This window comes from Ranitomeya variabilis, chromosome 1, assembly GCF_051348905.1.
Source record: "Ranitomeya variabilis isolate aRanVar5 chromosome 1, aRanVar5.hap1, whole genome shotgun sequence".
Taxonomy (NCBI): Eukaryota; Metazoa; Chordata; class Amphibia; order Anura; family Dendrobatidae; genus Ranitomeya; species Ranitomeya variabilis.
In genome coordinates this window covers 408,955,771-408,981,970 of record NC_135232.1, presented here as the reverse complement: position 1 = coordinate 408,981,970, position 26,200 = coordinate 408,955,771, and the positions used below count along the sequence as shown (strand labels likewise).

The window sequence follows — 26,200 nt, the reverse complement described above, 5'->3', positions numbered from 1 at the left end:
CTGTAAATCCGCAGGTAAAACGCAGTGCCTTTTACCTGCAGATTTTTCAAAAATCGTGCGGAAAAATCTCACACGAATCCGCAACGTGGGCACATAGCCTTAGGGTTAGGGTTGGAATTAGAGTTAGGGTTGGAATTAGGGCTAGGGTTTGAAATAGGGTTAAGATTAGGCTTGTGGTTAGGGTTACGGATAGGGTTAGGGGTGTGTTGGGGTTACAGTTGTGGTTAGGGTTGGGATTAGGGTTACGGTTGGGATTAGGGTTAGGATTAGGGTTGGAATTAGGGTTACGGGTGTGTTGCGGTTAGGGTTGTGGTTAGGGGTGTGTTGGGGTTAGGGTTGTGATTAGGGTTATGGCTACAGTTGGGATTAGGATTAGGGGTGTGTTGGGGTTAGTGTTGATGTTAGAATTGAGGGGTTTCCACTGTTTAGGCACATCAGGGGTCTCCAAACGCAACATGGCGCCACCATTGATTCCAGCCAATCTTGCGTTCAAAAAGTCAAATGGTGCTCCCGCCCTTCCAAGCCCCGACGTGCGCCCAAACAGTGGTTTACCCCCACATTTGGGGTACCAGCATACTCAGGACAAACTGGGCAACAACTGTTGGGGTCCAATTTCTCCTGTTACCCTTGCAAAAATAAAAAATTACTTGCTAAAACATAATTTTTGAGGAAAGAACAATTTTATTTTCACGGCTCTGCGTTATAAACTTCTGTGAAGCACTTGGGGGTTGAAAGTGCTCACCACACATCTAGATAAGTTCCTTCGGGGGTCTAGTTTCCAAAATGGGGTCACTTGTGGGGTGTTTCTACTGTTTAGGCACATCAGGGGCTCTGCAAATGCAATGTGACGCCCGCAGACCATTCCATCAAAGTCTGCATTTCAAATGTCACTACTTCCCTTCCGAGCCCTGACGTGTGCCCAAACAGTGGTTTACCCCCACATATGGGGAATCAGCGTACTCACAACAAACTGGGCAAGAAATATTGGGGTCCAAATTTTCCTGTTACCCTTGTGAAAATAAAAAATTGCTTGCTAAAATATCTTTTTTGAGGAAAGAAAAATGATTTTTTATTTTCACGGCTCTGCGTTGTAAACTTCTGTGAAGCACTTGGGGGTTGAACGTGCTCACCACACATCTAGATAAGTTCCTTGGGGGGTCTAGTTTCCAAAATGGGGTCACTTGTGGGGGGTTTCTACTGTTTAGGCATATCAGGGGCTCTGCAAACGTAACATGATGCCCGCAGACCATTCCATCAAAGTCTGCATTCCAAAACGTCACTACTTCCCTTCCGAGCCCCGGCATGTGCCCAAACAGTGGTTTACCCCCACAAATGGGGTATCAGCGTACTCAGGAGAAACTGGACAACAACTTTTGGGGTCCAATTTCTCCTGTTACTCTTGCAAAAATAAAAAATTCTGGGCTAAAAAAATATTTTTGAGGAAAGGAAACACATTTATTATTTTCACGGCTCTGCGTTATAAACTTCTGTGAAGCACTTGGGGGTTCAAAGTGCTCACTACACATCTAGATAAGTTCCCTTGGGGGTCTAGTTTCCAAAATGGAGTCAATTGTGGGGAGTTCCTACTGTTTAGGCACATCAGGGGCTCTGCAAACGCAACCTGACGCCCGCAGAGCATTCCATCAAAGTCTGCATTTCAAAACATCACTACTTCCCTTCCGAACCCCGACGTGTGCCAAAACAGTGGTTTACCCCCACATATGGGGTATTAACGTACTCAGGAGAAACTGGACAACAACTTTTGGGGTCCAATTTCTCCTGTTACCCTTGGGAAAATAAAAAATTGTGGGCTAAAAAATCATTTTTGAGGAAAGAAAAATTATTTTTTATTTTCATGGCTCTGCGTTATAAACTTCTGTGAAGCACTTGGGGGTTCAAAGTGCTCACCACACATCTAGATTAGTTCCTTGGGAGGTCTAGTTTCCAAAATGGGGTCACTTGTGCGGGAGCTCCAATGTTTAGGCACACAGGGGCTCTCCAAACGCGACATGGTGTCCGCTAATCATTGGAGCTAATTTTCCATTCAAAAAGCCAAATAGCGTGCCTTCCCTTCCGAGCCCTGCCGTGCGCCCAAACAGTGGTTTACCCCCACATATGGGGTATCATCGTACTCAGGACAAACTGGACAACAACAATTTGGGTCCAATTTCTCCTACTACCCTTGGGAAAATAAAAAATTCTGGGCTAAAAATCATTTTTGAGGAAAGAAAAATTATTTTTTAATTTTCACGGCTCTGCGTTATAAACTTCTGTGAAGCACCTGGGGGTTATAAGTGCTCACTATGCATCTAGATAAGGTCTTTGGGGGGTCTAGTTTCCAAAATGGGGTCACTTGTAGGGGAGCTCCAATGTTTAGGCACACAGGGGCTCTCCAAATGCGACATGGTGTCCGCTAACGATTGGAGCTAATTTTCCATTCAAAAAGTCAAATGGCACGCCTCCCCTTCCGAGCCTTCCCGTGCACCCAAACAGTGGTTTACCCCCACATATGAGGTATCGGCATACTCAGGAGAAATTGCCCAACAAATTTTAGGATCCATTTTATCCTGTTGCCCATGTGAAAATGAAAGAATTGAGGCTAAAAGAAATTTTGTGTGAAAAAAAAGTACTTTTTCATTTTTGCAGATCAATTTGTGAAGCACCTGGGGGTTTAAAGTGCTCACTATGCCTCTAGATGAGTTCCTTGGGGGGTCTAGTTTCCAAAATGGGGTCACTTGTGGAGGAGCTCCAATGTTTAGGCACACAGGGGCTTTCCAAATGCGACATGGTGTCCGCTAACGATGGAGATAATTTTTCATTCAAAAAGTCAAATGGCTCTCCTTCCCTTCCGAGCCTTACCATGTGCCCAAACAGTGGTTTACCCCCACATGTGAGGTATCGGTGTACTCAGGAGAAATTGCCCAACAAATTTTAGGATCCATTTTATCCTGTTGCCCATGTGAAAATGAAAAAATTGAGGCTAAAATAATTTTTTTGTGAAAAAAAGTACTTTTTCATTTTTGCGGATCAATTTGTGAAGCACCTGGGGGTTTAAAGTGCTCACTATGCCTCTAGATGAGTTCCTTGGGGGGTCTAGTTTCCAAAATGGGGTCACTTGTGGAGGAGCTCCAATGTTTAGGCACACAGGGGCTTTCCAAATGCGACATGGTGTCCGCTAACGATGGAGATAATTTTTCATTCAAAAAGTCAAATGGCGCTCCTTCCCTTCCGAGCCTTACCATGTGCCCAAACAGTGGTTTAACCCCACATGTGAGGTATTGGTGTACTCAGGAGAAATTGCCCAACAAATTTTAGGATCCATTTTATCCTGTTGCCCATGTGAAAATGAAAAAATTGAGGCTAAAATAATTTTTTTGTGAAAAAAAAGTACTTTTTCATTTTTACGGATCAATTTGTGAAGCACCTGGGGGATTAAAGTGCTCACTATGCTTCTAGATAAGTTCCTTGGGGGGTCTAGTTTCCAAAATGGGGTCACTTGCGGGGGAGCTCCAATGTTTAAGCACACGGGGGCTCTCCAAACGCGACATGGTGTCCGCTAAAGATTGGAGCCAATTTTTCATTGAAAAAGTCCCTTCCGAGCCCTGCCGTGCGCCCAAACAGTGGTTTACCCCCACATATGAGGTATCAGCGTACTCAGAACAAATTGGACAACAACGTCCGTGGTCCAGTTTCTCTTTTTACCCTTGGGAAAATAAAAAAATTGTTGCTAAAAGATCATTTTTGTGACTAAAAAGTTAAATGTTCATTTTTTACTTCCATGTTGCTTCTGCTGCTGTGAAACACCTGAAGGGTTAATAAACTTCTTGAATGTGGTTTTGAGCACCTTGAGGGGTGCAGTTTTTAGAATGGTGTCACTTTTAGGTATTTTCAGCCATATAGAACCCTCAAACTGACTTCAAATGTGAGGTGGTCCCTAAAAAAAATGGTTTTGTAAATTTTGTTGTAAAAATGAGAAATCACTGGTCAAATTTTAACCCTTATAACTTCCTAGCAAAAAAAAAAAATGTTTCCAAAATTGTGCTGATGTAAAGTAGACATGTGGGAAATGTTATTTATTAACTATTTTGTGTCACATAACTCTCTGGTTTAACAGAATAAAAATTCAAAATGTGAAAATTGCGAAATTTTCAAAATTTTTGCCAAATTTCTGTTTTTTTCACAAATAAACTCAGAAATTATCGACCTAAATTTACCACTACCATGAAGCCCAATATGTCACGAAAAAACAGTCTCAGAATCGCTAGGATCCGTTGAAGCGTTCCTGAGTTTTTACCTCATAAAGGGACACTGGTCAGAATTGCAAAAAACAGCAAGGTCATTAAGGCCAAAATAGGCTGGATCATGAAGGGGTTAAGACAATATATGTTACAGATACATCTGTATATGTTTGACAGAAATGTATCTGCCATATTAGTCCATTTTCAACTGTGGTTGTCTCCACACAGGTCAGTAACTGACACTAATCAGTGGACACAATTCCCCATGCTCAGGGTTTCCTGTTTAACATTTTTCCAGGCTTCACAAACTGGCTTCACATGGGTCCTGTCCCTAGTCCAGACCCTTAGTATCTTCCTGGACTTTCAGGAGCTCCAGCCAGCTCCAGACTCCCACATGGCCTTTTCCTCTTCCCATGTGTCATGCAACCAGGAAGCATATAGGACCTTTCTGACCTCACAGGAACACACCCCTGGGAGGTCTGTGGTTAACCAGTCCCGCCCATCACTTTCTGGTTATCCGTGAAATATACAGGTTTGTGGGTCAAAAAGACCCAGCAACCTGTCCTGGATTCAGATCGCAGCAGACCTCTGTCTGTGTGATACATACCTGTCTCTCAATACACTAGGTGGTACATCACAGCCTCTACAGTACCACCATGACAAAAATAGAGCATTTCTTGTGCATCAGTCACTTCAAAGCAAGAGACACAAAGTTGTGTAGTACTTACATCAACAGTTTTTTTCAGAAACAACATTTAAAACTTTATCAGAAGTATCAAAGCCTTCAAAATATTTGATCAGTTTTATATTGTTCCATATAGTTTGCTGACCTGGACATATTTAAGGAATGGACTAGATAGTAGGCATAGGGTATGTGCACACGCTGTGGATTACTCAGCGGATGTTTCCGGACTGATTTTGGTAAATCCACAGGTAAACCACACTGCAGGTTTCCTGCGGAATTACTGTGGATTTACCGCAATTTTTGGCGGATTTTGTGCGGATTCCACCTGTGGTTTTACACCTGCGGATTCCTATTAAGGAGCAGGTGTAAACCGCTGCGGAATCTGCAGAAAGAATTGACATGCTGCGGAATAAACAACGCTACGTTTCCCCGCGTTTTTTTCTGCAGCATGTGCACTGCGGATTTTGTTTTCCATGGTACTGTAAACTCATGGAAAACTGCTGCGAATCCGCAGCGGCCAATCCGCTGCGGATCCGCAGCAAAATCCGCAACTTGTCCACATACCCTAAATCTATGGATTACCTAGACTAACTATCTTTTTTGATTGCTTTGCCATATCAAGTAAAAAAAAGATCAATTCCTGTAGCAATGATGGAATCCTATCAAACACATAGACAAATCTAACATGCACTTTGTATTTCTACAGGTTGCAGGACTGGAAAACCACACACAGACAAAGGATACAAGGTAGGACGCTAAATTTATTGAATAAATGTAATACTGTACTGGGTATGATTTTTTCTTTACAATGAAGTGCTACATATGGGAATCCTAACCAGTTATTTCTATTATATATAGATAGATAGATAGATAGATAGATAGATAGATAGATAGATAGATAGATAGATAGATAGATAGATAGGTAGATAGATAATAGATAGATAGATAGATAGATAGATAGATAGATAGATAGATAGATAGATAGATAGATAGATAGATAATGGATAAAAGATAGATGATAGATAGATAGATAGATAGATAGATAGATAGATAGATAGATAGATAGATAGATAGATAGATAGATGATAGATAGACAGTTGTGCTCAAAAGTTTACATACCCAGTCTGAATTTTTGCTTTCTTGACCTTTTTTTCAGAGAATATGAATGATAACACCAACATTTTTTCTCCACTCATAGTTAGTGGCTGGGTGAAGCCATTTATTGCCAAACTACTGTGTTTTCTCTTTTTAAATCATAATGACAACCCAAAACATCCAAATGACCCTGATCAAAAGTTCACATATCCCATGTCTTAATACCGTGTATTGCTCCTTCTGACATCAATGACAGTCTTTTGTGGTAGTTGTGGATGAGGTTCGTCATTTTCTCAGATGGTAAAGCTGTCCACTCTTCTTGGCAAAAATCCTCCAGTTCCTGTAAATTCCTGGGGTGTCTAGCATGGACTATTCCCTTGAGATCTACCCTTAGTGGCTCAATGATATTGAGGTCAGGAGACTGAGATGGCCACTCCAGAACCTTCACTTTGTTCTGCTGTAGCCAATGACAGGTCAACTTGGCCTTGTGTTTTGGATCGATGTCATGTTGGAACGTCCAAGTACGTCCCATGAGCAGCTTCTGGACTGACAAGTGTGAATTTTCCTCCAGTGTTTGCTGATAATGTGCTGCATTCATCTTTCCTTCTACTGTGACCAAGGTTCCTGTGCCTTTGTAGCTCACATATCCTCAAACATCAGCGATCCACCTCCATGCTTTACAGTAGGAATGGTGTTTCTTTCATCATAGCCTTGTTTACCACTCTCCACATGTAACATTTATGATTGTGGACAAAAAGTTAAATTTTGGTCTTATCACTCCAAATTACCTTGCAACAGAAGTTTTGAGGTTTGTCTCTGTGTTGTTTTGCATAATGCAGGCAAGATACTTTGTAGCATTTGCATACTAATGGCTTTCTTATGGTGACTTGACCATGCAGCCCATTTTTCTTCAAGTGCCTCCTTATTGTGCATCTTGAAACAGCCACACCAATAGTTTTCAGAAAGTTCTATTTTTCAGCTGATGTTATTTTTGGGTTTTTCTTTGCATCCCAAATGACTTTCCTGGCAGTTGTGGATGACATTTTTGTCTACCTGACCGTGGATTTATTTTTACAGAGCCCCTGATTTTCCATTTGTTAATCATAATTTGAACACTGCTGACTGGCATTATCAATTTCTTGAATATCTTTTTGTATCCCTTTCCTGTTTTATACAGTTCACCGACCATTTCCTGTAGATCCATTGACAATTCTTTTGCTTTTCCCTTGACTCACAATCCAGAAACATCAGTGTCTGGATGAAAGATGCAAGAGTCAGTCTGTATCCCAGAAACTCACTCAGCTTTTATGCACATACACTGATTACAAGCAAACAGGTCCCAGGTGAAGATGTTATCTTTAGTAGCCATTCAAACCCATTTGTGTCAACTTCTGTGCATTTTATCAGGCCAAAATCACCAGGGTATGTGAACTTTTGATCAGGGTCATTTGGAGGTTTTGGGTTGTCATTATGATTTAAAAAGAGAAAACACAGTAGTTTGACAATAAATGGCTTCATCCAACCACTAAGCATGAGTGGAGAAAAAGTTTTGGTGTTATCATTAGTGTTGAGCATTCCAATACTGCAAATATCGGGTATCGGCCAATATTCGCTGTATCGGAATCCCGATACCGAGTTCCGATATTTTTGTCATATCGGAAATCGGAATCGGAAGTTCCCAGTGTATGGTTCCCAGGGTCTGGAGGAGAGGAGACTTTCCTTCAGGCCCTGGGATCCATATTCATGTAAAAAATAAAGAATAAAAATAAAAAATATGGATATACTCACCCCTCCGACGGACCCTGGACCTTAGCGGTGCAACCGGCAGCCTCCATTCCTAAGAATGCAGTGAGTGTACAGGACCTGCGATGACGTCGCGGTCTTGTGATTGGTCGCGTGACCGCTCATGTGACCGCTCACGTGACCGCAACGTCATCGAAGGTCCTTCACTCACTGCATTCTTAGGAACGGAGGCTGCCGGTTGCACCGCTAAGGTCCAGGGCCCGTCCGAGGGTGAGTATATCCATATTTTTTATTTTAATTCTTTATTTTTTACATGAATATGGATCCCAGGGCCTGAAGGAGAGTTTCCTCTCCTTCGTCAGACCCTGGGAACCATCCAGGATACCTTCCGATATTTGTGTCCCATTGACTTGTATTGGTATCGGGTATCGGTATCGGCGATATCCGATATTTTTTGGATATCGGCCGATCCAATCCGATACCGATACTTTTGAATATCGGAAGGTATCGCTCAACACTAGTTGTCATTCATATTCTCTGAAGAAGGCCAAGAAAGCAAAATTTCTGCCTGGGTATGTAAACTTTTGAGAACAACAACTGTATAGATGATAGATAGACAGATAGATAGATAGATAGATAGATAGATAGATAGATAGATAGATTAAGGAATCACCTGCCTTGGAGGATGTTTATTCAGTTGTTTAATTTTGTAGAAAAAAAGCAGATCACAGACATGGCACAAAACTAAAGTCATTTCAAATGGCAACTTTCTGGCTTTAAAAAACACTAAAATAAATCAAGAACGAAAAAATGTGGTAGTCAGTAATGGTTACTTTTTTTAACCAAGCATAGGGAAAAAATTATGGAATCATTCAATTCTGAGGAAAAAATTATGGAATCATGAAAAACAAAAAAAAAAACTCCAAAACATCACTAGTATTTTGTTGCACGACCTCTGGCTTTTATAACAGCTTGCAGTCTCTGAGGCATGGACTTAATGAGTGTCAAACAGTACTCTTCATCAATGTGGCTCCAACTTTCTCTGATTGCTGCTGTCAGATCAGCTTTGCAGGTTGGAGCCTTGTCATGGACTATTTTCTTCAACTTCCGCCAAAGATTTTCAATTGGATTGAGATAAGGACTATTTGCAGATCATGACATTGACCTTATGTGTCTTTTTTCAAGGAATGTTTTCACAGTTTTTGCTCTATGACAGGATGCATTATCATCTTGAAAAATGATTTCATCATCCCCAAACATCCTTTCAATTGCTGAGATAAGAAAGTGTCCAAAATATCAACATAAACTTGTGCATTTATTGAAGATGTAATGACAGCCATCTCCCCAGTGCCTTTACCTGACACGCAGCCCTATATCATCAATGACTGGAAATTTGCATGTTCTCTTCAGGCAGTCATCTTTATAAATCTCATTGGAACAGCACCAAACAAAAGTTCCAGCATCATCACCTTGCCCAATGCAGATTCGTGATTCATCACTGAATATGACTTTCATCCAGTCATCCACAGTCCACAGTTGCTTTTCCTTAGCCCATTGTAACCTTGTTTTTTTCTGTTTAGGTGTTAATGATGGCTTTCGTTTAGCTTTTCTGTATGTAAATCCCATTTCCTTTAGGTGGTTTCTTACAGTTCGGTCACAGACTCCAGTTTCCACCCATTTGTTCCTCATTTGTTTTGTTGTGCATTTCCTGTTTTGGAGACATATTGATTTAAGTTTCTGGTCTTGACGCTTTGATGTCTTCCTTGGTCTACCAGTATGTTTGCCTTTAACAACCTTCTCATGTTGTTTGTATTTGGTCCAGATTTTGGACACAGCTGACTGTGAACAACCAACATCTTTTGCAACATTGCGTGATGATTTACCCTCTTTTAAGAGTTTGATAATCCTCTACTTAGTTTCAATTGACACCTCTCATGTTGGAGCCATCCATGAATCATGTCAGTCCAATTGGTGCAACAGCTCTCCAAAGTGTGATCACTCCTTTTTAAATGCAGACTAATGAGCAGATCTAATTTGATGCAGGTGTTATTTTTGGGTATGAAAATTTACTGGGTGACTCCATAATTTTTTCCTTAGAATTGAGTGATTCCATAATTTTTTCCCTATGCTTGGTTAAAAAAAAGTAACCATTACTGACTACCTCATTTTTTGTTCTTGATTACTTTAAGTGTTTCTTAAAGCCAGAAAGTTGCCATTTGAAATGACTTTAGTTTTGTGCCATGTCTGTGATCTGCTTTTTTTCTACAAAATTAAACAACTGAATGAACATCCTCCAAGGCTGGTGATTCCATAATTTTTGCCAGGGGTTGTAGATAGATGATAGATAGAAAGATTGATAATATATAGATAATAATATAGATAGCTAGATGATAGATAGATAGATAATAGATAGATATATGATAGATAGATAGATAGATAGATAGATAGATAGATAGATAGATAGATAGATAGATAGATAGATAGATAGATAGATAAAGGCTTGAGAAAGGCAGAGAAATCTGCCAAAACATTGCTGCTAATGGATCAGTAAAGCCACGGTTTTTCACTTTGATTTTTCTAGTGCTGCCTGTTTTTTCTGGTTTTCTATTTATTTATCTATTTTGTCGTTTGAACCTCACCTTCACAGGTTTTATTGCACTCTTTTTTTTGGCAGTGCTGCCAAATTTTCTTTATTCATTATAGATAAATAAATAGATAGATAATAGATAGCTAGATAGATAATTGATAGATATTAGATAGATAGATATATAGATAATTGATAGATATTAGATAGATAGATAGATAGATAGATAGATAATCACTAGATAGATAATAGATATATATTAGATAGATAAATAGACAGATATGGGATATATATATATATATATATTAGATAGATATGATAGATAGATTGATAGACAGACGATAGATAGATAGATAGATAGATAGATAGATAGATAGATAGATAGATAGATAGATAATAGATAGATATTAGATAGATAGATATTAGATAGATAGATAGATAGATAGATAATCACTAGATAGATAATAGATAGATATTAGATAGATATTAGATAGATAAATAGACAGATATGGGATATATACTGTATTAGATAGATAGATAGATAGATAGATAGATAGATAGATAGATAGATAGATAGATAGATAGATAGATTATGGGTAAATAGATGATAGATAGATAGATAGATAGATAGATAGATAGATAGATAATGGGCAAATAAATGATAGATAAATAGATAGACAGATAGATAGATAGATAGATAGATAGATAGATAGATAGATAGATAGATTATGGGTAAATAGATGATAGATAGATAGATAGATAGATAGATAGATAGATAGATAGATAATGGGCAAATAAATGATAGATAAATAGATACACAGACACATAGATAGATAGATAGATGGATAGATAGATAGATAGATTATGGGTAAATAGATAGATAGATAGATAGATAGATAGATAGATAGATAGATTATGGGTAAATAGATGATAGATAGATAGATAGATAGATAGATAGATAGATAGATAGATAGATAGATAGATAGATAGATAGTAAGACATAGTTTTCTAGCATCCAGTACATGATGCAATTTGCTTGGAATATTTTATAATAGTTTTTTTTTTTACAAGTAGTACTTACACTGATTGTCATGTATTATTTGAAGAGGTCATTTCTGGCTAAAACAATACTAGTATGATTTATAATATGGTTTGTTCAGGCAAGTTATGCTGGCGCAGAGAAGAGATTGTTAACTTCGGTATTGGCAGATATTACCTCTGTGATGGGCACAGTCTGAAACAATGTATTCCTGTCTTTGGGAGGTCATGTGTTGAGGCTGGAAAATAAATGTACTGAAAACTACGAAGAAATTGAATTTTTCAAAGGATGATTTATTTTAGCGGTGTGTTTTTTCACCTGAAAGTAAATGAAAAAAATGACTTCAATGTAGAATTTCGGAAACTGTTTCTAAAAGTCCATGATTGAAGACATTTGTTTTTTGTATTTTTTTGAGAAGAGTAAGCTGAGGACATCACCCAAAATTCACATCAGCTGCTGTGCAGTCATCAGATACCCATGTACTATTTTACAATTGAGCAGAATAAATTATATATTTAGTTGAATGTTTGTACAGCTGTCATCACAACGCAGTATTGGGTTAGTCTTTAGTCACGATCTCATATACAAATTGAATGCGGAACTCATTATTGTGGATATTTTCGGCTATTTGTGAATGCTTCTTTAACAGCTCTATGAAATAATGTGACGTAGCCAAGGAAGAAATACATTTTTGTTTATTGTTTCCATAAGAATATTTCTATACCACCAAACATAATTCAATAGGTCAATTTATACTACATTGTTGGTTGACTTGCGCATTGGCTCTTCTCTGTTATGCTTTCTGCGCTATGCCCGCTTGTGGACCTAGCAGTTCAGAGCTGAGTGGGTATTTCCAATAGATGTTACTAATATCTCTGGTTTAACTCAGCTCTTGTTTTTAAACTATGGCCCCTATTCATCAAAGGTTTCACCAGAATTCTGGCATAAAAACTCTGAAAAATCACAAATATTGAAGTTTTCATACTAGTTTCTCCCAACTCTGGCAAAATGGGCAGAGCTGGCAGGACAGGGGCATGGTGACTGCTACTCATCAAATTTATGAGGAGCAGCAGCGTTCACTACGCTATAAATCGTACCCCAGCAGGGACTCGAGTAGGATTTGTGGTGCAGCAGTGTGCGTTGCTCGTCCAGTGTTCCTGATTCGTTAAGGCATACACCTCTTCATGATTAGAAGCATCCAGGCAGCCCCTTCATCAGCACCGGCGTGAACAAGACCATCTTTGATGAATAAGGACCTTATATAGTGTTCTCATATTTTTTAATATACTTTTTATTATCTAATGCAGTTTTACATTTCATAAAGAAAAGCACTGAACTAAATCTCCAGGTAACTGTAATACGTTACTGCTCAGCCCTGTAAGCTATGGTATCTTCCTCATAGATATATCTCTAAGATTATTAAACAGACCCAACATGATTTAAAGGGGTTGACATTTTTTTTCTTACTTGAATGCATGCAAATGGGACTAAAAATGATTTTTGCACTTGAGTTTAATTACAAATTTTGCACCATTCACCTCCTACAGCCGCTGTATTACACTGTCCATTGCTGGCTGCAGAATGCGTTACCGGGGTCGGCCACATTATCTTTATTTTTACAGATGTATTGGGGACATGATTTTGGAGAACTTACTATTATATCGGTATGACATGATCGCCTCGTGCTCATGTTAGCTTTCCTCACTGACTGCACAGATCTCCAGTCCATACAATGGCTGCTGGTGGAGGAACAGTGACCAGACCTCCGCATCAGTCTTGTCCAATTAAAAAACCTCACATGCCATACTGTTTTTCTATTGGAGAAAAAAAAGTCCCCCTTTAAAGCAATGATGCCCATCAGATCAGACCATTGCATACAGAGTGGGAGAAATACAAATGGTATTTTTTGGACTGTACAGAGGGAGTTAGTAGATAATATACAGGGTTGTGGACTTTGATAAAGGATTAGTAATAGGTGGACGGCTTTTGCTTGAATATAAGTTCCATTTAATTAGCAGTAGCAGATCTTGTAAATAATATGCATTCAATATACTGATTAATAATTAAACATTAACTGTAGATGTCACTAATGGCCTCATTTTTCTACCATCTGACAGGTAGGAGGCAGCTAATGATGGCTTGTAACAGAAGTGTTCAACAAGTTGTAAGTGGATTGAGTGATATGCTCCTCATTTGTGAGGGAAAATTTATGAGTTTCGCAGTATCAAGGTGTTTTAGTGAAAGTCAGTGTAGTCGCTCTATGGCAATCTGAACTCCCGTAACTTAAGAAACCAGATGTATTTTCAATTTGTCACATTTGTTCCTCTTCACCTTGTTCCCACAGTCATACGTTTTTTAATTTTCCATTGACATACCCATATGAGGGCTTGTTTTTTGCAGGACGAGTTGTCGTTTTGAATGACACAGTTCACTTTCTCATATCATGCACAGTAAAACAGGAAAAAATTCTAATTGCGGTGAAATTGTGGAAAAAATGCAATCTTGCCATTAATATTTGGGTTTATATTTAAAGAGTTATGGAGTAGTAAAACTGACCTGGTGACTTGATTCTCCAGGTCAGTACAATTATAGAAAATCTGGGCTATTTTTTCATTTTCTGAAACCCGTAATTTTTTTACTTTTGCGTCGATAGAGCTATGTGAAGGTTTATTTTTTGCAACCTGTGCTGATGTTTTTTTTAATACCATTTGGGAGTAAATATGATATTTTCATTGCTTCGAATGTTTTTGGCATTTAACACATCTATCTATCTATCTATACACTGTTCAAAAAATAAAAGGAAACACTTAAACAACACAATGTAATTCCAAGTCAATAACACGTCGGTGAAATCAGCTTTTACAGTTGTGAAGCAACATTGATTGTGAATCAATTTTTCCTGTAAATAGAAAAGACAACAGGTAGAAATGACAGACAATTAGCAAGACATCCCCTATAAAGAAGTGGTTCTGCAGAGGGTGACCACAGACCATTTTTCTGTTCTCATGCTTTTTGGCTGTTGTGTTTGTCTCTTTTGCATTTTGTCATTGCTCTTGTGAGGGAGTGCCAGGGCCGTAGTCGTGGCTGAGCATATCTGTTTACCTGTGCCCTGGTCTCCCTGTTGTGAACTCTATTTTTGGGCTCCCTCTAGTGGTCACAAGCGGTACTGTGTAGTGTTGTCTTTCTGCAGGTTGGCAGCATCAGCTGGTTCGTTATCCTTGGTTGGTTTCCTATTTAGCTCACCTGGATACTCAGTTCCTTGCCTGCTCTCAATGTATTCAGTGCTCTTCAGATTCCTTGTGACTACCTTTCTCCCAGTCTCTCCAAGACAAGCTAAGTTTTTGTTTGTTTATTTTTTGATTATCAGCATTCATCATGTTTCTTGTCCAGCTTGCTAAAATGTGATTTCCTCGCTTGCTGGTTGCTCTAGGGGACTGAGTTTCTCCCCCCACACCGTTAGTTGGTGCGGGGGTTCTTGAAATCTCAGTGTGGATATTTTGTAAGGGTTTTTTACTGACCGCACAGACCCCTTTTCTATTTTCTGCTATCTAGTATTAGTGGGCCTCATTTGCTGAATCTGCTTTCACCCCTGTGTATGTGCCTTCCTCTTACCTCACCGTTATTATTTGTTGGGGGCTTCTATATCTTTGGGGATTATTTCTCTGGAGGCAAGTGAGGTCTTTCTTTCTCTCTAGGGGTAGTTAGTTCCTCAGGCTGGCTCGAGACGTCTAGGATTTTAGTCACGTTCACCAGCTACCTCTAGTGTGTTGGATAGGTTCAGATTTGCGGTCAGTCCAGTTTACCACCTCCCTAGAGCTTGTCCTATGTTTTGTTACTTAGCTGGAGTATTTTGTGATCCTCAACCACTAAGGATCATAACAGTAGAGCAGGCCAAAAAGTGTTTAATGCATCGCAGAAGTGGGATAAAAAGAAGACCTGAGTACATTTTTTTTTTCCTCCCGCTTTTCCTTTGCTGCAGTCTGTTTAGCTTCTTTCATCCCCTTGAACTCTGGGTGGTTTTGAGCTCAGCTGCAGACATGAATGTTCAGACTCTGACTTCTAGTGTGGATCATCTTACTGCACGGGTGCAACGTATTCAGGATTTTGTTATTCATAGCCCTATGTCAGAACCCAAGATACCCATTCCTGAGTTGTTTTCTGGAGATAGATCTAGGTTTCTAAATTTTAAGAATAATTGTAAGTAGGGTTGAGCGACTTTCATTTTTTTAAGATCGAGTAGGGTTTTGGGAAACCCGATTTTGTCCAGAGTCGAGTCGAGTGCAGTCGGCCGATTATCGCTAAAAGTCGGGGATCGACCGAAACACGAAACCCAATGCAAGTCAATGGGGAAGCATAGTCGGCAGTGAGTGGAGGCCAGGAAAACACCTACAGTGCCCATTTTAATGCCAAAAACATCCATTCTTGTTTCTGAAGCTTGCCAATCTTAATTAACTGTATAATAATAGTTGGGCATAGGGAATTGGGTGAAAGTTGTGGGGGGAGTAGGGCTGGCTCAAGTTTTTCGTGGGCCCAGGAAATGCGGACTACGTCACGGCGGTGTTGCAGGGAAAGGTAAGTATTTAAAAGTTGCAAGTGCTGTGATCCTGAGCAAGCAGGGGGGGGGCCCACTCGTTCGCATTGCCACTGGCACAGGGCCCCTCAAAGTACGGCGGTGTGTTTGCATGGCGGGGGCGCCTCCCACCAGCAGCGACACTTTTGCGTACTCTGAGGGGCCCTGTGCCAGTGACGTCGCCAACGAGTATGCCCCCCCACCTGATGAAGGAACCTGCACTTTCATCTGCACCTTCCTCTTTGTCCCTGTGTAAGGTGGTATAACATGCGGGAAGGGGAACCTTACTTTCAGCAGGGACAGATTCTGGCTGTGTAGAGTACAAGGGGAATGTAGTGGTCTAGGTCAATGTACCAGCAGACTCATTTAGCAGTGGCTGGGCAATGGGCAGGATGAGGAGGAAACAGATATAGGGCCAAAGAATAAAGTAGGCTACATGCAGTTCAAAATTGGTAACAGGACTAAACAGGCGGCATTGCTTTGTTCAGTGGAGTAGCAAACCCAAGAGCAGCAGACACTGTTTCAAGGGCCTAACCACACTAGTAGGCCAAATGCAGTTTAATATCTGATAGTATAGGGCGAAAGCCAGAATGTGGAAGCTCAGCTTTGTTCAGTTGAGGACAACACCAGGGAGGGGCAGACACCTTTAGTAGGCCGGAAAAGCCTATTGCATTTTTTAAAATGGTAATTTGGAGCAGAAGGTTGAAGCTCAGCTTTATTTACTTGAGGGCAACACCAGGGAGGGGCAGAAGCCGTTAGTAGGCCCTAACCACCATTTTTTTTTTAAAACCACATAATGAGAGCCGGAAGGTTGAAGCTCAGCTTTATTTAGTTGAGGACAACACCAGGGAGGGGCAGAAGCCGTTAGTAGGCCCTAACCACCATTTTTTTTTTTTAAACCACATAATGAGAGCCGGAAGGTTGAAGCTCAGCTTTATTTAGTTGAGGACAACACCAGGGAGGGGCACACAGACAGACACCTTTAGTAGGCCTGAAAAGCCTATTGCATTTTTCAAAATGGTAATTTGGAGCAGAAGGTTGAAGCTCAGCTTTATTTAGTTGAGGGCAACACCAGGGAGGGGCAGAAGCCGTTAGTAGGCCCTAACCACCATTTTTTTTTTAAAACCACATAATGAGAGCCGGAAGGTTGAAGCTCAGCTTTATTTAGTTGAGGACAACACCAGGGAGGGGCAGAAGCCGTTAGTAGGCCCTAACCACCATTTTTTTTTTTTAAACCACATAATGAGAGCCGGAAGGTTGAAGCTCAGCTTTATTTAGTTGAGGACAACACCAGGGAGGGGCACACAGACAGACACCTTTAGTAGGCCTGAAAAGCCTATTGCATTTTTCAAAATGGTAATTTGGAGCAGAAGGTTGAAGCTCAGCTTTATTTAGTTGAGGGCAACACCAGGGAGGGGCAGAAGCCGTTAGTAGGCCCTAACCACCATTTTTTTTTTAAAACCACATAATGAGAGCCGGAAGGTTGAAGCTCAGCTTTATTTAGTTGAGGACAACACCAGGGAGGGGCAGAAGCCGTTAGTAGGCCCTAACCACCATTTTTTTTTTTAAAACCACATAATGAGAGCCGGAAGGTTGAAGCTCAGCTTTATTTAGTTGAGGACAACACCAGGGAGGGGCAGAAGCCGTTAGTAGGCCCTAACCACCATTTTTTTTTTTAAAACCACATAATGAGAGCCGGAAGGTTGAAGCTCAGCTTTATTTAGTTGAGGACAACACCAGGGAGGGGCACACAGACAGACACCTTTAGTAGGCCTGAAAAGCCTATTGCATTTTTCAAAATGGTAATTTGGAGCAGAAGGTTGAAGCTCAGCTTTATTTAGTTGAGGGCAACACCAGGGAGGGGCAGAAGCCGTTAGTAGGCCCTAACCACCATTTTTTTTTTAAAACCACATAATGAGAGCCGGAAGGTTGAAGCTCAGCTTTATTTAGTTGAGGACAACACCAGGGAGGGGCAGAAGCCGTTAGTAGGCCCTAACCACCATTTTTTTTTTTTAAACCACATAATGAGAGCCGGAAGGTTGAAGCTCAGCTTTATTTAGTTGAGGACAACACCAGGGAGGGGCACACAGACAGACACCTTTAGTAGGCCTGAAAAGCCTATTGCATTTTTCAAAATGGTAATTTGGAGCAGAAGGTTGAAGCTCAGCTTTATTTAGTTGAGGGCAACACCAGGGAGGGGCAGAAGCCGTTAGTAGGCCCTAACCACCATTTTTTTTTTAAAACCACATAATGAGAGCCGGAAGGTTGAAGCTCAGCTTTATTTAGTTGAGGACAACACCAGGGAGGGGCAGAAGCCGTTAGTAGGCCCTAACCACCATTTTTTTTTTTAAAACCACATAATGAGAGCCGGAAGGTTGAAGCTCAGCTTTATTTAGTTGAGGACAACACCAGGGAGGGGCAGAAGCCGTTAGTAGGCCCTAACCACCATTTTTTTTTTTAAAACCACATAATGAGAGCCGGAAGGTTGAAGCTCAGCTTTATTTAGTTGAGGACAACACCAGGGAGGGGCACACAGACAGACACCTTTTGTAGGCCTGAAAAGCCTATTGCATTTTTCAAAATGGTAATTTGGAGCAGAAGGTTGAAGCTCAGCTTTATTTAGTTGAGGGCAACACCAGGGAGGGGCAGAAGCCGTTAGTAGGCCCTAACCACCATTTTTTTTTTAAAACCACATAATGAGAGCCGGAAGGTTGAAGCTCAGCTTTATTTAGTTGAGGACAACACCAGGGAGGGGCAGAAGCCGTTAGTAGGCCCTAACCACCATTTTTTTTTTTTAAACCACATAATGAGAGCCGGAAGGTTGAAGCTCAGCTTTATTTAGTTGAGGACAACACCAGGGAGGGGCACACAGACAGACACCTTTAGTAGGCCTGAAAAGCCTATTGCATTTTTCAAAATGGTAATTTGGAGCAGAAGGTTGAAGCTCAGCTTTATTTAGTTGAGGGCAACACCAGGGAGGGGCAGAAGCCGTTAGTAGGCCCTAACCACCATTTTTTTTTTTTAAACCACATAATGAGAGCCGGAAGGTTGAAGCTCAGCTTTATTTAGTTGAGGGCAACACCAGGGAGGGGCAGAAGCCGTTAGTAGGCCCTAACCAAAGTTGAAGGCCAAATGCAGTTTAATTTCTGATACTATAGGCCGAAAGCCAGAAGGTGGAAGTTCCGATTTAGACAGTGGAGGACAATTTGAATTAGGGACTGCAGACAGACTTAGTAGGCTGTCCCCTGTGGACCATGCATCCACCACATTAACCCATTGCGCCGTAATGGACACGTAATCTTCCGTGGCCATGCCTACAGGTCCATGCGTCTGTTGTCAGGTGCACCTTTGTACTCACAGATTGCCAGAGTGCATGGACAATGCGGTCTTCTACATGCTGGTGGAGGGTTGGGATGGCTTTTCTCGCAAAAGAAGTGTCGACTGGTTAGCTTGTAGCGTGGTACAGCGTAGTCCATCATGGCCTTATTAATAGTAAATAAAATATATAACTAGGCTCTATGAACTTTTAAATAGGTTCCAGGGGTACACGGGCAGCATTGGTGTGGTCAGTGGAGGAGTATTGCAAGTAGGGGCTGCAGACAGGCTATCAAAGGCCTAAAATAACAAACAGTAGGCAGTCATGGCAGTTTTACATCGGTTACATGGATACACAGGCAGGCACTCCAGGCAGCATTGTGGTCAGTGGAGGAGTATTGCAAGTAGGGGCCGCAGACAGGCTATCAAAGGCCTAAAATAACAAACAATAGGCTCATGGCAGTTTTACAGCGGTTACATGGATACACGGGCAGGCAGCTTGGTGGTCAGTGGAGGAGTATTTAAAGTAGGGACCGCAGACAGGCTTCAAAGGCCTAACATAAGAAAATGGGCTGGCTGTAGGCACTTTATAATTGGTTCCAGGGGTACACGGGCAGCAGTGGTCTGGTCAGTGGAGGAGTATTTAAAGTAGGGACCGCAGACAGGCTATCAAAGGCCTAACATAACAAACAATAGGCTCATGGCAGTTTCACAGCGGTTACATGGATACACGGGCAGGCAGCTTGGTGGTCAGTGGAGGAGTATTGCAAGTAGGGGCTGCAGACAGGCTATCAAAGGCCTAAAACAACAAACAGTAGGCAGTCATGGCAGTTTTACATCGGTTACATGGATACACAGGCAGGCACTCCAGGCAGCATTGTGGTCAGTGGAGGAGTATTGCAAGTAGGGGCCGCAGACAGGCTATCAAAGGCCTAAAATAACAAACAATAGGCTCATGGCAGTTTTACAGCGGTTACATGGATACACGGGCAGGCAGCTTGGTGGTCAGTGGAGGAGTATTTAAAGTAGGGACCGCAGACAGGCTTCAAAGGCCTAACATAAGAAAATGGGCTGGCTGTAGGCACTTTATAATTGGTTCCAGGGGTACACGGGCAGCAGTGGTCTGGTCAGTGGAGGAGTATTTAAAGTAGGGACCGCAGACAGGCTATCAAAGGCCTAACATAACAAACAATAGGCTCATGGCAGTTTCACAGCGGTTACATGGATACACGGGCAGGCAGCTTGGTGGTCAGTGGAGGAGTATTGCAAGTAGGGGCTGCAGACAGGCTATCAAAGGCCTAAAATAACAAACAGTAGGCAGTCATGGCAGTTTTACATCGGTTACATGGATACACAGGCAGGCACTCCAGGCAGCATTGTGGTCAGTGGAGGAGTATTGCAAGTAGGGGCCGCAGACAGGCTATCAAAGGCCTAAAATAACAAACAATAGGCTCATGGCAGTTTTACAGCGGTTACATGGATACACGGGCAGGCAGCTTGGTGGTCAGTGGAGGAGTATTTAAAGTAGGGACCGCAGACAGGCTTCAAAGGCCTAACATAAGAAAATGGGCTGGCTGTAGGCACTTTATAATTGGTTCCAGGGGTACACGGGCAGCAGTGGTCTGGTCAGTGGAGGAGTATTTAAAGTAGGGACCGCAGACAGGCTATCAAAGGCCTAACATAACAAACAATAGGCTCATGGCAGTTTCACAGCGGTTACATGGATACACGGGCAGGCAGCTTGGTGGTCAGTGGAGGAGTATTGCAAGTAGGGGCTGCAGACAGGCTATCAAAGGCCTAAAATAACAAACAGTAGGCAGTCATGGCAGTTTTACATCGGTTACATGGATACACAGGCAGGCACTCCAGGCAGCATTGTGGTCAGTGGAGGAGTATTGCAAGTAGGGGCCGCAGACAGGCTATCAAAGGCCTAAAATAACAAACAATAGGCTCATGGCAGTTTTACAGCGGTTACATGGATACACGGGCAGGCAGCTTGGTGGTCAGTGGAGGAGTATTTAAAGTAGGGACCGCAGACAGGCTTCAAAGGCCTAACATAAGAAAATGGGCTGGCTGTAGGCACTTTATAATTGGTTCCAGGGGTACACGGGCAGCAGTGGTCTGGTCAGTGGAGGAGTATTTAAAGTAGGGACCGCAGACAGGCTATCAAAGGCCTAACATAACAAACAATAGGCTCATGGCAGTTTCACAGCGGTTACATGGATACACGGGCAGGCAGCTTGGTGGTCAGTGGAGGAGTATTGCAAGTAGGGGCTGCAGACAGGCTATCAAAGGCCTAAAATAACAAACAGTAGGCAGTCATGGCAGTTTTACATCGGTTACATGGATACACAGGCAGGCACTCCAGGCAGCATTGTGGTCAGTGGAGGAGTATTGCAAGTAGGGACCGCAGACAGGCTTCAAAGGCCTAACATAAAAAAATGGGCTGGCTGTAGGCACTTTATAATTGGTTCCAGGGGTACACGGGCAGCAGTGGTCTGGTCAGTGGAGGAGTATTTAAAGTAGGGACCGCAGACAGGCTATCAAAGGCCTAAAATAACAAACAATAGGCTCATGGCAGTTTCACAGCGGTTACATGGATACACGGGCAGGCAGCTTGGTGGTCAGTGGAGGAGTATTGCAAGTAGGGGCCGCAGACAGGCTATCAAAGGCCTAAAATAACAAACAATAGGCTCATGGCAGTTTTACAGCGGTTACATGGATACACAGGCAGCTTGGTGGTGAGTGGAGGAGTAGTGCAAGGAGTGTCTGTCCCAGTACTCCCAAAATATAAATAGATGTTAATGTCTCGCAAAACAACCAAAACAAAAAAAAAAGGTGGCATACTTAGGTACAGGGGTGGGCTCATCTACTGAGTTTCTGACATAGTAATTTGGCAGTAACTATTTAATGGTGCCAATATAGGACACAGACACAGACTACTTTAAGTTGCATCATAGATGTCTACAAATTTGTATTGTCAGTGCCAGACATTGAATGATGTCAGCGAATAGACTAAAGATTGGTGGAGCTGTGCGACATAATTTTGCACGTGGTAGAGCACATTTTGAGCTGGGGTAGGGGGGAACTCTCTTGAGGCCGGCGGGACCGCCCCAGGGCCCCTCATGTTACAACGGTGTGTCTGACGTTGGGTGCGCACCACCACCGCCAGAGACACTACATTGTACTATGAGGGACCCAGTAGCAATGCCGTCAACCAAAAGCGAGCACACCCACCTCTTCAGACAAACAGCAGTCTCACGGGTGCTTGCGCCAAGTCGCGATACCACGGCCCCGTGTGGGGAGTTTTGCCATTTAGGGAGGTGTAAACATGTCGTATGCTGTACAATCAGCTGCAGCAAATTAGACATTAGAAAAGTAATTCACAGGCAAGAGCTTTTCATAGGAAAGCTAGGTGTCGGCCGGGCAAGGTGGGGCAAAAGATTTCGAAATCCAGTTGTGGTTCATTTTAATGAATGTTAGATCGTCAACATTTTGGGTAGCCAGACGAGTCCTTTTTTCGGTTAATATTGAACCTGCAGCACTGAATACTCTTTCTGATAGGACACTTGCTGCCGGGCAAGCAAGCTCCTGCAATGCATATTCTGCCAATTCTGGCCAGGTGTCTAATTTGGAGGCCCAGTAATCAAATGGGAATGACGGTTGAGGGAGAACATCGATAAGGGATGAAAAATAGTTAGTAACCATACTGGACAAATGTTGTCTCCTGTCACTTTCAATTGATGCAGCAGTACCTGTCCTGTCTGCGGTCATAGCAAAATCACTCCACAACCTGGTCAGAAAACCCCTCTGTCCAATGCCACTTCTGATGTGTGCACCCCTAACACTCCTAGTCTGCTGCCCCCTGGAGCTCGTGTGAGAACGATCACGTGCGCTGTGTGCTGGGAATGCCTGAAGCAAACGGTCAACAAGAGTTGATTGTTTGGTTGCTAATATTAGTTCCAAGTTCTCATGTGGCATAATATTTTGCAATTTGCCTTTATAGCGTGGATCAAGGAGGCAGGCCAACCAGTAATCGTCATCGTTCATCATTTTCGTAATGCGTGTGTCCCTTTTTAGGATACGTAAGGCATAATCCGCCATGTGGGCCAAAGTTCCAGTTGTCAAATCTCCGGTTGTGATTGGTTGAGGGGCAGTTGCAGGCAAATCTACGTCACTTGTGTCCCTCAAAAAACCAGAACCCGGCCGTGACACGCAACCAAATTCCTGTGCCCCCGGGAAAGGTTCGGCATTAAAAATATACTCATCCCCATCATCCTCCTCGTCCTCCACCTCCTCTTCGCCCGCTACCTCGTCCTGTACACTGCCCTGACCAGACAATGGCTGACTGTCATCAAGGCTTTCCTCTTCCTCTGGTGCAGACGCCTGCTCCTTTATGTGCGTCAAACTTTGCATCAGCAGACGCATTAGGGGGATGCTCATGCTTATTACGGCGTTGTCTGCACTAACCAGCCGTGTGCATTCCTCAAAGCACTGAAGGACTTGACACATGTCTTGTATCTTAGACCACTGCACACCTGACAACTCCATGTCTGCCATCCTACTGCCTGCCCGTGTATCCTCCCACAAATAAATAACAGCACGCCTCTGTTCGCACAGTCTCTGAAGCATGTGCAGTGTTGAGTTCCACCTTGTTGCAACGTCTATGATTAGGCGATGCTGGGGAAGGTTCAAAGACCGCTGATAGGTCTGCATACGGCTGGCGTGTACAGGCGAACGTCGGATATGTGAGCAAAGTGCACGCACTTTGAGGAGCAGGTCGGAGAACCCAGGATAAGTTTTCAATAAGCACTGCACCACCAGGTTTAAGGTGTGAGCCAGGCAAGGAATGTGTTTCAGTTGGGAAAGGGAGATGGCAGCCATGAAATTCCTTCCGTTATCACTCACTACCTTGCCTGCCTCAAGATCTACTGTGCCCAGCCACGACTGCGTTTCTTGTTGCAAGAACTCGGACAGAACTTCCGCGGTGTGTCTATTGTCGCCCAAGCACTTCATAGCCAATACAGCCTGCTGACGCTTGGCAGTAGCTGGCCCATAATGGGACAACTGGTGTGCAACAGTGTCATCTGCCGATGGAGTGGTTGGCAGACTGCGTTCTGTGGAAGAGCTGTAGCTTCTGCAGGAGGACGAGGAGGAGGAGGAGGAGGGGGTGCGAACGCCTACAGCCAACTGTTTCCTAGACCGTGGGCTAGGCACAACTGTCCCTAAATTGATGTCGCCTGTGGACCCTGCATCCACCACATTCACCCAGTGTGCCGTGATGGACACATAACGTCCCTGGCCATGCCTACTGGTCCATGCATCTGTAGTCAGGTGCACCTTTGTACTCACAGATTGCCTGAGTGCATGGACGATGCGCTGTTTAACATGCTGGTGCAGGGCTGGGATGGCTTTTCTGGAAAAAAAGTGTCGACTGGGTAGCTCGTATCGTGGTTCAGCGTACTCCATCAGGGCTTTGAAAGCTTCGCTTTCAACTAACCGGTAGGGCATCATCTCTAACGAGATTAGTCTAGCTATGTGGGCGTTAAAACCCTGTGTACGCGGATGCGAGGATAAGTACTTCCTTTTTCTAACCAGAGTCTCATGTAGGGTGAGCTGGACTGGAGAGCTGGAGATCGTGGAACTTTCGGGTGTGCCGGTGTACATGGCAGACTGAGAGACGGTTGGAGACGGTATTGTTTCCGCCGGTGCCCTAGATGCAATATTTCCTCCTACAAAACTGGTGATTCCCTGACCCTGACTGCTTTTGGCTGGCAAAGAAACCTGCACAGATACTGCCTGTGGTGCGGAAAATGGTGGCCTTACAGTGACGGAAGGGATGTTGCGTTGCTGACTAGCTTCATTGGCCGAGGGTGCTACAACCTTGAGGGACGTTTGGTAGTTAGTCCAGGCTTGAAAATGCATGGTGGTTAAGTGTCTATGCATGCAACTAGTATTTAGACTTTTCAGATTCTGACCTCTGCTTAAGCTAGTTGAACATTTTTGACAGATGACTTTGCGCTGATCAGTTGGATGTTGTTTAAAAAAATGCCAGACTGCACTCTTCCTAGACTCGGATCCCTTTTCAGGGATTGCAGACTGAGCTTTAACCGGATGGCAACGCTGTGCTCCAACAGGTTTTGGCTTTGACACGCGTTTTGGGCCAGATACGGGCCCGGCAGATGTAACCTGTTGCGATGTTGATGCCTGCTGCGGCCCCTCCTCCACCTCCGCTTCTGAACTACTGCCGCCTGCACCCTGTTCCCCCAATGGCTGCCAATCGGGGTCAATAACTGGGTCATCTATTACCTCCTCTTCGAGCTCGTGTGCAACTTCGTCTGTGTCACTGTGTCGGTCGGTGGTATAGCGTTCGTGGCGGGGCAACATAGTCTCATCAGGGTCTGATTGTGGATCTGTACCCTGAGAGGGCAATGTGGTGGTCTGAGTCAAAGGAGCAGCATAGTACTCTGGCTGTGGCTGTGCATCAGTGCACTCCATGTCAGAATCTACTTGTAATGGGCATGGCCTGTTAAATGTTTCACTTTCTAAGCCAGGGACGGTATGTGTAAAGAGCTCCATGGAGTGACCCGTTGTGTCGCCTGCTGCATCCTTCTCTCTTGTTGTAGTTTTTGCTGAGGAGGACAAGGAAGCGACTTGTCCCTGACCGTGAACATCCACAAGCGACGCGCTGCTTTTACATTTACCAGTTTCGGAAGAGGAGGCAAAAGAGCTAGAGGCTGAGTCTGCAATGTAAGCCAAAACTTGCTGTTGCTGCTCCGCCTTTAAAAGCGGTTTTCCTACTCCCAGAAAAGAGAGCGTTCGAGGCCTTGTGTAGCCTGACGACGAAACTGGCTCCACAGCTCCAGACTTAGGTGGAATATTTTTATCCCCACGACCACCTGATGCTCCTCTACCACTACCATCATTACCA

General features: G+C 42.9%; 1 protein-coding gene across 20 annotated transcripts in view; it reads left to right on the top strand.

The window, feature by feature from the left end:
- PTPRD (protein tyrosine phosphatase receptor type D) overlaps positions 1-26,200 on the top strand; it is a 2,959,440-nt gene that overhangs the window by 2,232,700 nt on the left and 700,540 nt on the right. For all 20 annotated transcript variants that reach the window (XM_077249189.1, XM_077249205.1, XM_077249204.1 and 17 more), the window contains exon 8: positions 5,630-5,670. The gene's annotated coding sequence lies outside the window, so the exon portion shown is untranslated. The remainder of the gene's footprint in view (positions 1-5,629; positions 5,671-26,200) is intronic.